This window comes from Balaenoptera musculus, chromosome 8, assembly GCF_009873245.2.
Source record: "Balaenoptera musculus isolate JJ_BM4_2016_0621 chromosome 8, mBalMus1.pri.v3, whole genome shotgun sequence".
Lineage (NCBI taxonomy): Eukaryota > Metazoa > Chordata > Mammalia > Artiodactyla > Balaenopteridae > Balaenoptera > Balaenoptera musculus.
Genome location: NC_045792.1, coordinates 90,118,270 through 90,132,380, shown reverse-complemented (window position 1 = coordinate 90,132,380; position 14,111 = coordinate 90,118,270). Strand labels below are relative to the sequence as shown.

The window sequence follows — 14,111 nt, the reverse complement described above, 5'->3', positions numbered from 1 at the left end:
CTAAAATTGTTTGAAAAATATTGGTGTAAATCACAGTGTGGAAATTTTCCTTTTTAAATCAGTTTGAACCTATACAGTTTAAAAGTCCATCCAGTTGTTATTACAGTAACAAAGGAAGTGAACAGGCAGTCCTTCTATTCCAGAAGCCACATTCAAATGAATTTGACATTAATATTATAGGAATGTTGGAGACAGTAATTAATTGTAAAGGTGTATAACAGTTCTTTCACTATAGATAGAGAGAAATGTATGTTCATCTGTTATCCATAAAACAAGCTTCAAAGAATAATTACTTTTAAGAGACTGGAATAAAATATTTTATTTTTTCTCTTTTCCTTACTCCATATTCTCTTTTTATTTAAGAGAGCAGCATGCTGAAACATTTTATTGAATTGCTTCTTTGATAAGCTCTTGGGTAGTATGGGCTTGTTTCTCTCTCCTCAATTTAGATTGGAAGGTTGGAAGATAAAATTTTGCTGTTTTGATTGATCTATTGGAATGTAAGGATGGCTATTGGTTGGTGTTTATTAAACTCTAAAATCAAAGATGCTGAGCCTGAGATGTTCACCTGTGGTTTAGTAATAATCACAATAATAAAGGTGGTAAATAATAATGGTGATATTAATACTAATTAAAAGCTCTATTTAATTTTATTTGTTGCTTACTAGTGCCAGGCACTGGGCTAAATCCTTTACATATGCAATCTAATATATTCCTTATGACAACCCTGTAGGAGAGGTTCCATTATTATAGAAGAGGAAAATGAGCACTTTTCCCAAGGTTAATATTTAGTATGTGGTGAGTCAAGATTCAATGAACTTCTAATCTAAAAGAAATGAAGATGAAAGGCTGTGCAGAGAATTCAGACAAGGTAGAATGACTACTTTAACCGAGACACATACAAGTATAAATTTCTAAGATTGTTCATCCATGTATTGATTCATTTGTTTATTTGTATAGCTATGCCCTCAATGTTCACAATATTATTTTTATCCAGAATTCCAGGGCTGGCAGGTCCTTAGAGCTCCTCCAATACTTTCATGCATTGCCAGAATCCCTTACTATAGCACCTCTGAGAGCTGGTCACAGAACCCCGATACTGAGTACATTACCAATAAACAGTCTCCCTGTACGCACAGAATATCTGCTGTTCAGTTCCTACAGATGGCACTTGAGCCAAACTAGGTTTCCCTGTACCTTTCATTCTTGGTTTTGCCTAATAAGGCCGATTAAAATTTTGTGATCATGTTTTCAACAAGATAACCCTTCTTCGAGGCCATTATTTGACTCTTTCCTGTCACCAAGTCTTCTGATAAGGTTAACATCCCAGTGTTTCTGTGAGATTAAAACTGTGCAATCGGGGACTTCCCTGGTGGCACAATGGTTAAGAATCTGCCTGCCAATTCAGGGGACACGGTTTTGAGCCCTGGTCCGGGAAGATTCCACATGCTGTGGAGCAACTAAGCCCATGCGCCACAACTACTGAGCCTGTGCTCTAGAGCCCGCTAGCCACAACTACTGAGCCCACGCACCACAACTACTGAAGCTCATGCGCCTACAGCCCGCGCTCCGTAACAAGAGAAGCCACCGCAATGAGAAGCCCGCACACCACAACGAAGAGTAGCCCCTGCTCTCCGCAACTAGCGAGAGCCCACGCAAAGCAACGGAGACCCAACACAGCCAAAAGTAAAAATAAATAAATAAATAAATAAATTTATAAAACTGTGCAATCATGTAAAGTGTTTAGGAGAGTAACCAACACATAATAAGCACTCTGTAAGTAACAGATGATAATAATAGTGCTAGATATTTATTGGATTAGACTTCATTTATGGAATTCTTCTTCTCTTGGTTGACCACATTTTGTCTACAATGATTTTGACGTCGATACTAGCTTCCTGAAATGTGTTACTGCTAATAGGACACAATGCTTCAGGTTCACTGGTGTACATCATTAAATTGAGCCCAATCAATTAAACTTTGGTTTAGTAATTGACTTCATTGATAGGGTCATTGTCAGTGCCCACTTTTGCATACATAATATCTGGTTTCTGCCTTGTTAAGTTGTTATATTTAAATGTCCTTTAAAAAACCTAAACCATTGTCTGACTTTCTGATTGCGCATTAGAAAATAGTAATAATAAAAAGAAAAAGGAAAGATGGAAACTCATTGTAGAAAATAAATAGAAGCTATTTCAATGATACTTTGCTATATAAGAATGAGGAATAGACACATAAGTGAATGTAGTTAAAGTCTGACCAGTGATCATGACAGGTCCTCCATTTGAAGGCTGAATTTGTCTTTTTCACTAAGTATACCAACTCTTTGTTTATTAACATAATAAAATTGTAATAAAATAAAAAGGTTTCACTACAGACTAGACAAGGCCAGACAGCTGATTAAAAGATGCTAAAATGTGCAGCTCTCTGGAGCCTAAATTCCCTTTTAAGGTTGATTTTGAATGACTTGTCCAGGAGGGGAGCCTTCCAGGAGGAAATGCATCTTTGGGGTTAGGTCAAGGGCTGGATTCCCAGGGGTCCAGGGAACCTTGAGGAGAAATCCCTGAGGCAAAGCCCAGACAGAGGGAGTCACCAGATCCTTGAAAGGGGGAGGGGAGGATTTACCATCACTCTGGACTGATTTTCAGCTGCAGCACTTCTCAGGCAAAGAATATGCCAACAGCCATTCTCTCCTGATCTGACTGCCTGTGGTAGGCACGGCAACCTCTGAGGTTCTGAAGTCTCCAGCTGAGATACAGTATCAATAAGCTGGAACACCAGTAGGGCCAAGTGCCACTTCAATATCTTTTCATCTTCCTGTGTGTTGCTTTTGGCAGGGGGGAATGTTCTAGGCTATGGCTCCTTGTCTTGTGGGATAATGGCATTTTCAGGCTGTATGGGATTTTACATCACCAAGTCCAATCACCTCATTTTGCAGATCACCAAACTGAGGCTGAGAGAGAGGGGACTTACCCAGAGTTACTCAGCTAGTCAGTGGCAGACAACAGTGGAACTTGCGGTAAGTTGCATGGCCTCTTTGGGCTTCTCTTTGCAAGTCTATAAAATGGAAGTAAGGGATAGGTCTACATGGTCTCTCCAAAATTCCTTCTTATTCTAATATTTTACTTCTGTGATTTTTATTTCAAGACTCTTAACTACCAGTGTGATTTCCACTTTGCAATAATCAAGATGCAAAAATGATGCCTTTTGGTGTCTAAATGACAGTGTTCAAACATTCTGATGAAGGCTAAAGTTCTAGGTCATATTTTGCATTGTGTACAGATACTTCCCTCAGTATAGGGCATAGATTTGGATTAAACAGTTTGAAAATGCACCCTGCTTTTGAATATGACTGATAATTTACTCTGTTGCATCCTAACACTACAAACGACTACTTCATAAAACTGTACTATGTTTTATTATTATTATTGCCTTACATTGTTTTTTACTCATTGCTAAAAACTTCAGGTCACATGAATAAGGATGCTGAAGAGGTCATGCCATACAGGATAACAACGCCCAAGTTGGGTTTTAGTTAGTTGAAAACTCTTTTGTTTATAAACAAGGATTGGCTTTTCTTTTTTACTCTCATTTTTTCAGTGGACACATTTTAGACAAACTGACAGCAAATCCATTATGTAATGGCAGCTATAAAAGCTTTCATCAGGAGGGTGCATGTTTTGTGTCTCTGTATGAAATAAGCTGGGTTATGGAAGAAGCAAGGGCAAAAGACTCAAGAGTAAGATAGACCTGGGGTTTCAAGTCATTGTCTCCATGGAATTTGGGGGCTAGGGTTAGGGTTAGGGTTAGGGGAGTGAGTACGTAGGAGGAGCATGAAATGTAGTATCCCTTTTCTGTTTGTTTCCCCTAAAGTCATGATCCGTCTTTCTAGTGTTTTCAAATTCCATCTGTCAGGTACATTAAATATCCTTTCTCCTCTGTGAAATATGTGAACTTTATTTTTAAAGTACTGCTTATAATGCGGAGAATTCTGAGATATGAAGAGTTTGTTAGTTATAGGGAGAAGCATCTTTACACCATTGGGCATGTAGATTTACAGGCATTTATTACCTAGATGACATTTGACAAGTTATATACAGTAGTGTTTACAGGGGTATTATAAGGATCAAATGAGATAATGTATATGAAAGAAATGTGTACAACAAAGCATCACAGAAATCTTTTTTTTTCTGTTTATACTGCATATTAAAGCAAATGGATGGGTAAATAGAACACAGTGAAGGGTTGAGAAGGAGAGGGTGTGAGAAGCAAATACTTTACTTTTCCAATAAAATCACGGCTTAGAGCAAAGAGACTACCAGGATGCAAATGAAATATTGCTGCTGGAATATCCAAGGCTCATGCTTCTTAAAATGTTATGTACATTTGAGTTGTTTGAGGATATCGTTCAAATGCAAATTCCAATTCATTAGGTCTGGCGTGAGGTCTGAAAGTCTGTATTTCCAAAAATCTTCCTTCTGATGCTGATAACTGCTGCTCTGCAACACTTTGAATAGCAAGATCCTGCTCCATCAGATTAACAGGCGTAGCCAAAACTGAACTAAGTATCTTACTGGGAAAGAAATCAGTGTCTTCACATGTCTGTTGGGATTCACATATCCAGGGAATACCACTAGCCTGGTTAAGGTCCCCGCTTGCCATACAATATAGGAGTATTCTGCATTTATTAAGTGTTGAGAAAAGATTCTGTTCCTATTAGTTGAGGTTTCTGGCTGAAAGATAGCAGCTAGAGAGAGGCTTATATACAACACGATTAAGAATAAACAAGATCTAGGGAGCCAACACATTAGGAAGGCAGTTGAGTTCTTTTTGTTCCTTTAGCAGGCCTTGTCTAATAGAGTCATTGAATTCTGCCTTAAGAATCTCAGATATGTGATTGCTTGTCTGAACTCTCTACTTTCCCTTGGCACGTTGTGTATTTACATTGGCTTGGGTCACTCACTTCTTTAACGTAAATATGAAACAGGAAGAAGCCATGTGAGAAGTTCCTCTCTTTTTGATATTTTCAACTCAGTTAAATACGCATTTACTAAGTACTAGGTTACAAAGCCGTGGAGTAGGCTCTGGGAGGAGCGTAAGGATCATGAACTTAGGTTCCAGGGACCTTCAGTTTACCTTTAGACACACTGACAGTGTAGACAGACATAGTAACCAAATACAAGGCAGACTGAGCTCAAAAAGATCTATCGTGTTAGAGATCTCAAAGAAATAGAAATCCGCTCTGCTGGGAAGGTGAGTTAGGAAGACTTCGGAAGGGGAAGAATTTGGAACATGGCCATTTGCACAGAGGGCAAGAGGATAGCTCGAGGCAAAGTCTTTGTCATATTGTAGGTCTATAAATGGAGGAGCAAAAGCAAAGAGACATAGTTTTAGTGTAATTTGACTAACAGAGTGCTGAGATTACAATATCATTCTTTGGAATTTAGGCTAATGCTTAGAGCTTGAGGTGGGGATTGTTTGGAGGGCCAGGGAGGACATCTCAGGGTGGGCGTTTTAGCTGTTTGCTTCTCTCAAAACTTTGATTTTTTTTTTCCCATTGGGCCTACTTTGTGGAATATGCAGAAGAAAGGATCATCTGTTATATAAACACCTCCACCTTTAGCATACGGACACATAGCACTTCAGAATGTACCATGAATCAGGAGGGGAAAGAGAGAAAGGATTTCAAACTGCCTTAAAAATGTGTTTCTGTATCAAGTCATTTACCCATTAAGTCATCCTTCATTACAGCTCCTAGCACTCAGATGCGATAAGGATGTTCATTTCTCTAACTTGTGTGAATTTAAATTCCTTTTTAAATGAGTTTTGCCATGATAGTTACTTTGCAGTGTTGGTTGGTCATAAAGAAGAAGCCTTTCGTATCTCCTTGATAGGCTGACACTTAGCCACTAAAAAAAATAATTCTACAACCCTTATCTGATTGCAAGTTGCCCTGGCAGGTGCCATTGCCTGGGTGGTAGGATGGGGCTGGGGTACTATCTGGAATTGCTACAGTCAATGTGGTCTGAGGATGAGATGCAGAGAGGAGTGAGGCTAATCAAAGAATAATAGCCGTTATCAAATCCAAGAGCAAGTCTGGGATCTTAGGAGGTGACATACATTCAAAATTCAAAGGTAATCAGGAACATGTCAAGAAACAGTTGGCTAGAGCAGTGCTCACTTGAGGAACTACAGTGTGAGGTGTTTGTTTTAACTGGATATTGACTGTGTTGGCTGAGACTGGCTTAAAGAAACAAGAAAGTATCTAAAAATGTCATTCCATCTCCTCTATTGCCCACCTACTGAAAATACTCTCTTAAGAGCACAGATGAACAACGTGAAGCTTGCGCTGTTATACAATCGGCTCTCTGCGTCTGCAGGTTCCACACTGGAAGATTTGACCAACCATGGATCAAAAATATTCAGAAAAAAACATTCCAGAAAGTTTCAAAAAGTAAAATTTGAATTTGCCACTCTGGCAGCTATTTACATAGCATTACATTGTATTAGGTATTGTAGGTAATCTAGAGATGATTTAAAGTATACGTGAGGATGTGTGTAGGTTATATGTGAATACTACACCATTTTATATAAGGGACTTGAGCACCTGAGGGTTTTGGTATCACTGGGTGTCCTGGAACCAATCTCCCCACGGATACCAAGGGTCTACTGTGTATATTTCAGATCCTTTTGCATTCCACTGAGCAAAGCAAACCTGTGCTAAAAATGTGTTTTAAATTTATATGAATTAATTGAAGTCCAGGAAACTATAGACAAGGGTGACTCTATGAGACTCTATTTTTTTAAAAACTCCATTCAGCTATGACTGTTTATAGGTTGTTTTGCACACTTTGTCATTTGTTCTGTCATTGCTTATTCTTTAACTTCCCTTTTCTCCTTCTCATGCTCTGATGTTGGTGTTATGAAATATTATTTTGGTTCTTGTAGCTGCTGTCAATTACAAATCCCAGGTAATAACCAAATGTCAAAGGCATAGATATTTCATACTGAGGGTTGTTTTGACGATCATCTAGCATTCATCCCCTTTTTAAAAATAATTAATTCATTCATTCATTTATTTTTGGCTGTGTTGGATCTTTGTTGCTGTGCACGGGCTTTCTCTAGTTGCAGTGAATGGGAGCTATTCTTTGTTGCGGTGCACAGCCTTCTCATCGTGGTGGCTTCTCTTGTTGCAGAGCATGGGCTCTAGGCACATGGGCTTCAGTAGTTGTGGCATGCGGACTTAGTAGTGTGGCTCCTGGACTGTAGAGCACCGGCTCAGCAGTTGTGGTGCACAGGCTTAGTTGCTCCATGGCATGTGGATCTTCCCAGACTAGGGCTTGAAACCCGTGTCCTCTGCATTGGCAAGCGGATTCTTAACCACAGCGCCACCAGGAAGTCCCCCCTTTGTTTTTGAGTTTAAACAAACTAACAAGACTTGAAAGGAATTATGGGGGAAGGTAAAAGAGAGGGGTGTGAGAATAAGGGAAAGGGAATGAGGAAATGAAACCAACATTGATTGGGTACCAATATGTAGCAAACACTTTGCTAGCTCCTTTATATACACGGTGCTGCTCAATCCTTGCCATGACCTTGCATTGGGGACAACATCATCAGGCAAAGAGAGAGTAAGGGAGGTTCTATTTAAAGATCAGAATCATACAGGTGCCCACCAGCAGCGCTGAGATGAGAACCTGGATCTCTAATTGCTCTCTACCACCAGGCTAAAACCAGGGGACAGTGGTGGCTGCAATGAAAGTGCCATCCTTCTTTGTTCACAGAGTAGCTTAACTATGCCAAGGTAAGCCGTTTAGATAAAAGACAGAAAGGATGAGAATTGAGTCAAAGCTACAGTTCCACTCGCTTCCAACCAGATCATTCTCTTCATTCATTTTGTTGACCATAAACGAAATGAATGGCAATTATTGTTATGCACAGATGAATTTATTTAGGAATAGCAGAGGAATTGGCGATTCAGCACAAGCAAACTATGGAGAACCATAGTGAGTTTGAAGAAACAAAGGGAAGCTAGCTTTTATTAGGTCTGGGAAGAAATGGGTGAGGTTGAACAGAAGTTTGCTAGGGGAGAAGGAGAGTTCAGGGTTGTGGTGGTTTTCTATTGGCAGCAAGTAGTACCTATGTGAGAGCTCTGCCTTTATGGCTTCCCGACTCCATTTTAAATCAGGTTCCTCTATCCATTTTCAAACTTTGAACCTAACATATATGATCTGCTTTATGGTGGTAATACTCTTTGTACATGAATATGACCTGTCTGCTCCTTAGTCAGCAATTTGGGATCACACTGGGTCATCCCTGAGCTGTTTAGCCTATTGATATATGGTCTGTACATGCTAAGTACGCAGAAATTGATATTTTAAATAAATCAAGATGACTGTTGTTTTTTCCTTTATAATCCCTATCTAGACTTAGGTATTACTAGTAAAATGTGTTCTTAGCTCTGCCCATTTGTTCTTTTGTTTTTTACTGAAGTACAGTTAATAGATAAAGTTGTGTAAGTTTCAAGTGTACAGCAAAATGATTCAGTTATACATATATATATACATATATATATACATATTCTTTTTCAGATTCTTTTCCATTATAGGTTATTACAAGATACTGAGTATAGTTCCCTGTGCTATACAGTAGGTCCTTGTTGTTTACCTATTTTATATATAGTAGTGTGTATATGTTAGTCCCAACCACCTAATTTATCTCTTCCCCTACTCCACCCCACCCCTGCTATCCCCTTCGGTAACCCGAAGTTTGTTTCTAGTCTGTGAGTCTATTTTTATTTTGTAAATAATTTCATTTGTATCATTTTTTTAGGTTCCACATATAAGTGATATCATACGATATTTGTCTTCTGTCTGACTTACTTCCATTTGTTCTTTAAAGAGCTACATATTAAGTACTCACTACATACTAGAAACTGTGTTGGGAGTTGTATTAGTCAGGATTGTCTGAACTCTACTGTGATAATAGCTCAACCCTAAAATCCCAGTGGATGAACACAACAAAAGTTTGGTTTTTGTACCTACTGAGGTTACCATGGACCTTGCTGTTCTCCAGTGCAGCTCCCTCTCTAGTGATGTGACAGGGGACCAGTCTGCTTTTCTATCTTATGACTTTCCCTTCTCAACATGTGGCTTTCATATTGTTTCACAGGGGATAAGAGAACTGGAGATTCCTCAGGGAGGATTTTCTCTGCCTCCCCTCCCCAAAGTGACATATATTCTATTTACACTCCATTTGTCAGAAGGCATCCGGCCCCACCTAACTGTGAGGACTGTCACAGGGAGGGTGCTGGGAAGTCTAGTTTTCTCAATGTCTGAGAAAGAAAGAATTAATAGATATTGGTGAGCATAGTTGATATATCACAAGTTCTGGGAGAACACAAATTAAATTTTTAAAGTTATCTCCTATGAGAGCTGTGCAGTCCTATGAGGAAAACAATAATTACAGGAGAGTATTTAGAGCTATATTACAATTTGGCAGGGCCTATGGCTCCTTAAGCCAGCAGCTGCTGTTCTCTTTGGAGAGTTCCTTTTTCATCTGAAATAACTGACTTGAGATTTAAAAATTCCTTGTGTTCTCTCGTGTGCATGCTATTTGCTTTGTTTTCTTCAATAGAGGTCAAAATGTGTTTAAAAACTAAGCCTGGGTCTTCGAACTTCCTTTCTTGAACTAGTGACCTTGTGGCAGCTGTTGTTTCCTTGCCCACTGGAAGCCATAAAGGGCAGAATGAAGCCATGCATCCTAAGGGCTCTTTTCTTTGTTGGGCAGTTGTTCTTTATAACTATCTCAGCATTTATGACTGGCATCATCAAATATGGAGACAGTTTTCTGGCATTAACCATACAAACAGCAAAGCTTAAGCAATTGGAGAGATCTATACCATGTGGAAAAATAAGAGTGGAAAAAATAAAAAATACAAATAAGACCATGCAGGTACGTTTAGGCTTGAGAGCATGAACACATGGTGTTGGGTTGAAGGTAACATGTTGCCAGAGAGTCTAGATATTTTCTTTTCGTGTTCAGTACATGTGTTTCTGTTAAAACTCTTTTACATAAAAATAGTTGAAGAGCCAAAATATTAGTGTCATGTTGATGTGTAAGGAATGGGAGAATAAAAATCTACCACTTTCTGAAAGTTTTTCTTATGGCTGAAAACATTGTTCACTATTTGTATCTGATTTATAACTGTAATGTGCCTTTTCTATAGAATTAAGTATTTGGGTTTTCATTGTCAAATATTTCCTCTCAACAGTTGCTTTCTGTGCCTTGATTTTGAACTTCCATTGACTTTAAGTTATATCCATACAACGGATTTATGTTATGCCTCTAAGTAAATATTTTCAATGAATCTGGAGAGGAAGAATGATGGCTTCTGAGATTTTGAAGATAAACTAGAAAGGCAAACTGTGAAAATTACACAAATATTAGTAATGATAATAATATAATCATGAACATTAATTGGGCATTCATTATGATCTAAGTATTAGGCTAAGTATTTCACAAGGATCTTTCATTTAATCTGCATAATTATGAGAGGCAGGGACCATTATTAGCCCCACTTTAACCAGGGGCTTAGAGAGATATTAAATAAAATACCCAGTGTCACATGACCAGAAAGTATCTGTCTGACCTGTTTAAAGTTAGCCAACTCTTTACTATTTTTTAAATTATTTTTAAATTTTATTAATGTATAGTTGATATACAATATTGTATTAATTTCTGCTGGACAGCAAAGTGATTGAGTTATACATATATATATTCTTTTTCATATTCTTTTCCATTATGGTTTATCACAAGGTACTGAATATAGTTCCCTGTGCTATACAGTAGGACCTTGTTGTTTATCCATCCTATATATATATAAAGTTAGCCAACTCTTGTCCTCCTACAAGGTATCAGGTGGTTTCTAAGTGTGTGGATCATCCACTAAACCAAAATATAACCAAAGAAAACTTTAGCCTAAACTGTGTATTTTAACTTGCATAAAAAATGTATACTTTAACAAAAGTACTGTTGTTGTTGGAATAAAGTTTGGAGATAAAGATTAAGCAGTAGGAATACCTTTGGCTTTTATTCAGAAGTATCCATAGCAAAAATTCACTATCTAGTGCAGTGATTCTCAATCAGGAACACTTTTGCCTCCTCACCTAGGAGACAATTGGCGAAGTCTGGAGAAATTTTGCTGTCATGACTGGGAGGAGGCATAGAGGCAGAGATGTGCTAAACATCCTACAATGCATAGGGCAACGCCAAGTATTGGGTTGGCCAAAAGTTTCATTCGATTTTTTCTGTAAGATGGCTCTAGTAGCACTTAGTTGTCTTTAACTTCATTCGAAACAATTTGGTTAGATTGTATGTGACAGCTGTCATATCAGCCTGCATTTAAAAAAAGACTTATCAAAATCAGTGAATTTTTGTGTAGTCATTTTAATATTGAAGATGGAAGGAAAAAAGCAACATTTTTGGCCTATTATACTTTATTATTTCAAGAAAGGTAAAAATGCAACTGAAACAAAAAAATGTTTGTGCAGTGTATGGAGAAGGTGCTGTGTCTGATCGAACGTGTCAAATGTGGTTTGCGAAGTTTCATGCTGGAGATTTCTCAATGACGATGCTCTACTGTTGCGTAGACCGGTGGAAGTTGATAGCGATCAAATGGAGACATTAATTGAGAACAATCAACGTTATACCACGCAGGAGATAGCCGACATACTCAAAATATCCAAATCAAGTGTTGAAAATCTTTCCCACCAGCTTGGTTATGTTAATCGCTTTGATGTTTGGGTTCCACATAAGTTAAGCGAAAAAAACCTTCTTGACTGTATTTCCACATGAGATTCTCTACTTAAATGTAATGAAAACATTCCGTTTTTAAAACAAATTGTGATGGGCAATGAAAAGTGGATACTGTACAATAATGTGGAATGGAAGAGATTGTGGGGCAAGCAAAATGAACCACCACCAACCACAGCAAAGGCTGGTCTTCATCCAAAGAAGGTGATGTTGTGTATATGGTGGGATCAGAAGGGAGTCCTCCATTACGAGCTCCTTCCAGAAAACCAAACAATTAATTCCAACAAGTACTGCTCCCAGTTAGACCAATTGAAAGCAACACTCGAAGAAAAGCTCCCAGAATTAGTCAACAGAAAATGCATAATCTTCCATCAGGATAACACAAGACCACATGTTTCTTTGATGACCAGGCAAAAACTGTTACAGCTTGGCTGGGAAGTTCTGATTCATCTGCTTTAATCACTAGACATTGAACTTTTGGATTTCCATTTATTTCGGTCTTTACAAAATTCTCTTAATGGAAAAAATTTCAATTCCCTGGAAGACTATAAAAGGCACCTGGATCAGTTCTTTGCTCAAAAAGATAGTTTTGGGAAGATGGAATTATGAAGTTGCCTGAAAAATGGCAGAAGGTAGTGAAACAAAAGGGCAAATACCTTGTTCCATAAAGTTCTAGGTGAAAATGAAAAATGTGTCTTTTATTTTTATGTAAAAACCGAAGGCACTTTTAGGCCAACTCAATATTATCCAGACCAAAAAACTAATATCATCAAGATTGATCTTGTACAAAAGAGTCCTCTCTTATTAGATAAGTGACCTTATGTACTAAAGACCTCAATCTTTGGAGTCAGTAGACCTGCGGTTCAATTCTGGCTTATGGCTTGATCTTGGGAGTTCAAGCTTTCTAAGCCTTAATTTAATTGCTTTTAAATTGAAAGTAATAATAATACTTACCCTACAGGTTGTTCTGAAGATGAAATGAGAGAATGTATACAAAGTGATTAACATCGTCCCTGGCATTCATAGATGATCAATAATTTTAGATGAAAATATAATAAACTTCGGTTAACTAATCCAAGTTAGTATTTTCTTTTGAGACCCTCAAAGACTGCTGTTGAGCAGGTGTTAGAAAGAACTGCCTCCAGATCAGACAGCTTTGTTTTAAGTCTTATTGTCTACCTATTAACTGTGTGACCTTGAACAAATGCCTTAGAACTCTCTGTGTCTCAGTTCCTGCATCTATCAGATGAGGGTGTAAGGAATGTGTATCTTCTAGAGTTTCTATGAGGTTTAAATGAGAGTATAAATATAAAGTACTTAGAACAGTGTCTATCACTTAGAAGCAGACAGTTGTTAGCTCTTATTATTCATTTACTTAACATTGTTAGATAAGGCACAACATGTATATTAATTTTGAACCTTACCTTTTGAAATGCCAGCCCATTGTTTTTTTTTTTTTAACAATTAGAGTAATGAAAATTGCTCTAAAATTATATTTTTAAATCCCTTGCTTTTTTAAAGAAATGAGTACTAAATACTCTTTAACATTTCATTGTTCAGTCAGGAGCTTTGTCATCGTACTATTGTTTCTTGTACTGGATTATGATACATGAAGCTTTTAAAACTATTGCTGTATGAGGATTTTTCTTACTGTAGGCTGCTAGACTGTTTCATTCTTTTCTCGGCTCTTTAAAAAATATTGTTTTTGCTTCCTTCTTATCAGAATATCAGCTGTCTGACTCCTGTAGTCTCTACCTTTTCTTGACTTTTCTAAGTATCTGCATTTGATTAGTTGCTCAATATTAATTGAACACACTGTGTGCTATACTCTCTAAGATATATTAGTGGCCCAAACTAAACAATCTTTTCTTGGAGTTTACGATTTAGCAGAGGAAAACATTGAAGAGATAATACCAGTTAAATAATTATTTAGTTCAAATATGATCCATGCCAAGACTGAGGGGTATCAGTTGCTATAGTTAAGGGCAAACCCTTTTAGCATGGGATATAAGACAGGCCTTCATGGGGAATTGATCATCAAGTGGCAATCTGGAAAGTGAGTGGGCATTAGCAAGGCAAAGAGAATAAGCATTACAAGCAGATGCAACAGCATGTGTAAAGGTCCTGGTTTTGGAAAGGGCATAGCACTAAATGAAGGCATTTTTTAAAGCCCAGTATGGCTAGAGACTGGAAAAAACATCCCAGTTTGTAGTAGTATTGATTAGGCTAGAAAGATAGCCAAGGGCTCAATCATACGTGGTCTTCTAAAGCATGTAAAAGATTGACTTTATTTAATAGAC

At 37.8% G+C, this 14,111-nt stretch overlaps 1 protein-coding gene across 3 annotated transcripts in view; it reads left to right on the top strand.

Moving 5' to 3' along the window:
- The window catches only part of LRRC4C (leucine rich repeat containing 4C), a 160,292-nt gene that overhangs the window by 41,153 nt on the left and 105,028 nt on the right, over positions 1 to 14,111 (top strand). For 2 of the 3 annotated variants that reach the window (XM_036861043.1, XM_036861044.1), the window contains exon 2: positions 2,939 to 3,019. The exons of the other annotated variant lie outside the window; for it this stretch is intronic. The gene's annotated coding sequence lies outside the window, so the exon portion shown is untranslated. The remainder of the gene's footprint in view (positions 1 to 2,938; positions 3,020 to 14,111) is intronic. 3 annotated transcript variants of the gene reach the window in all.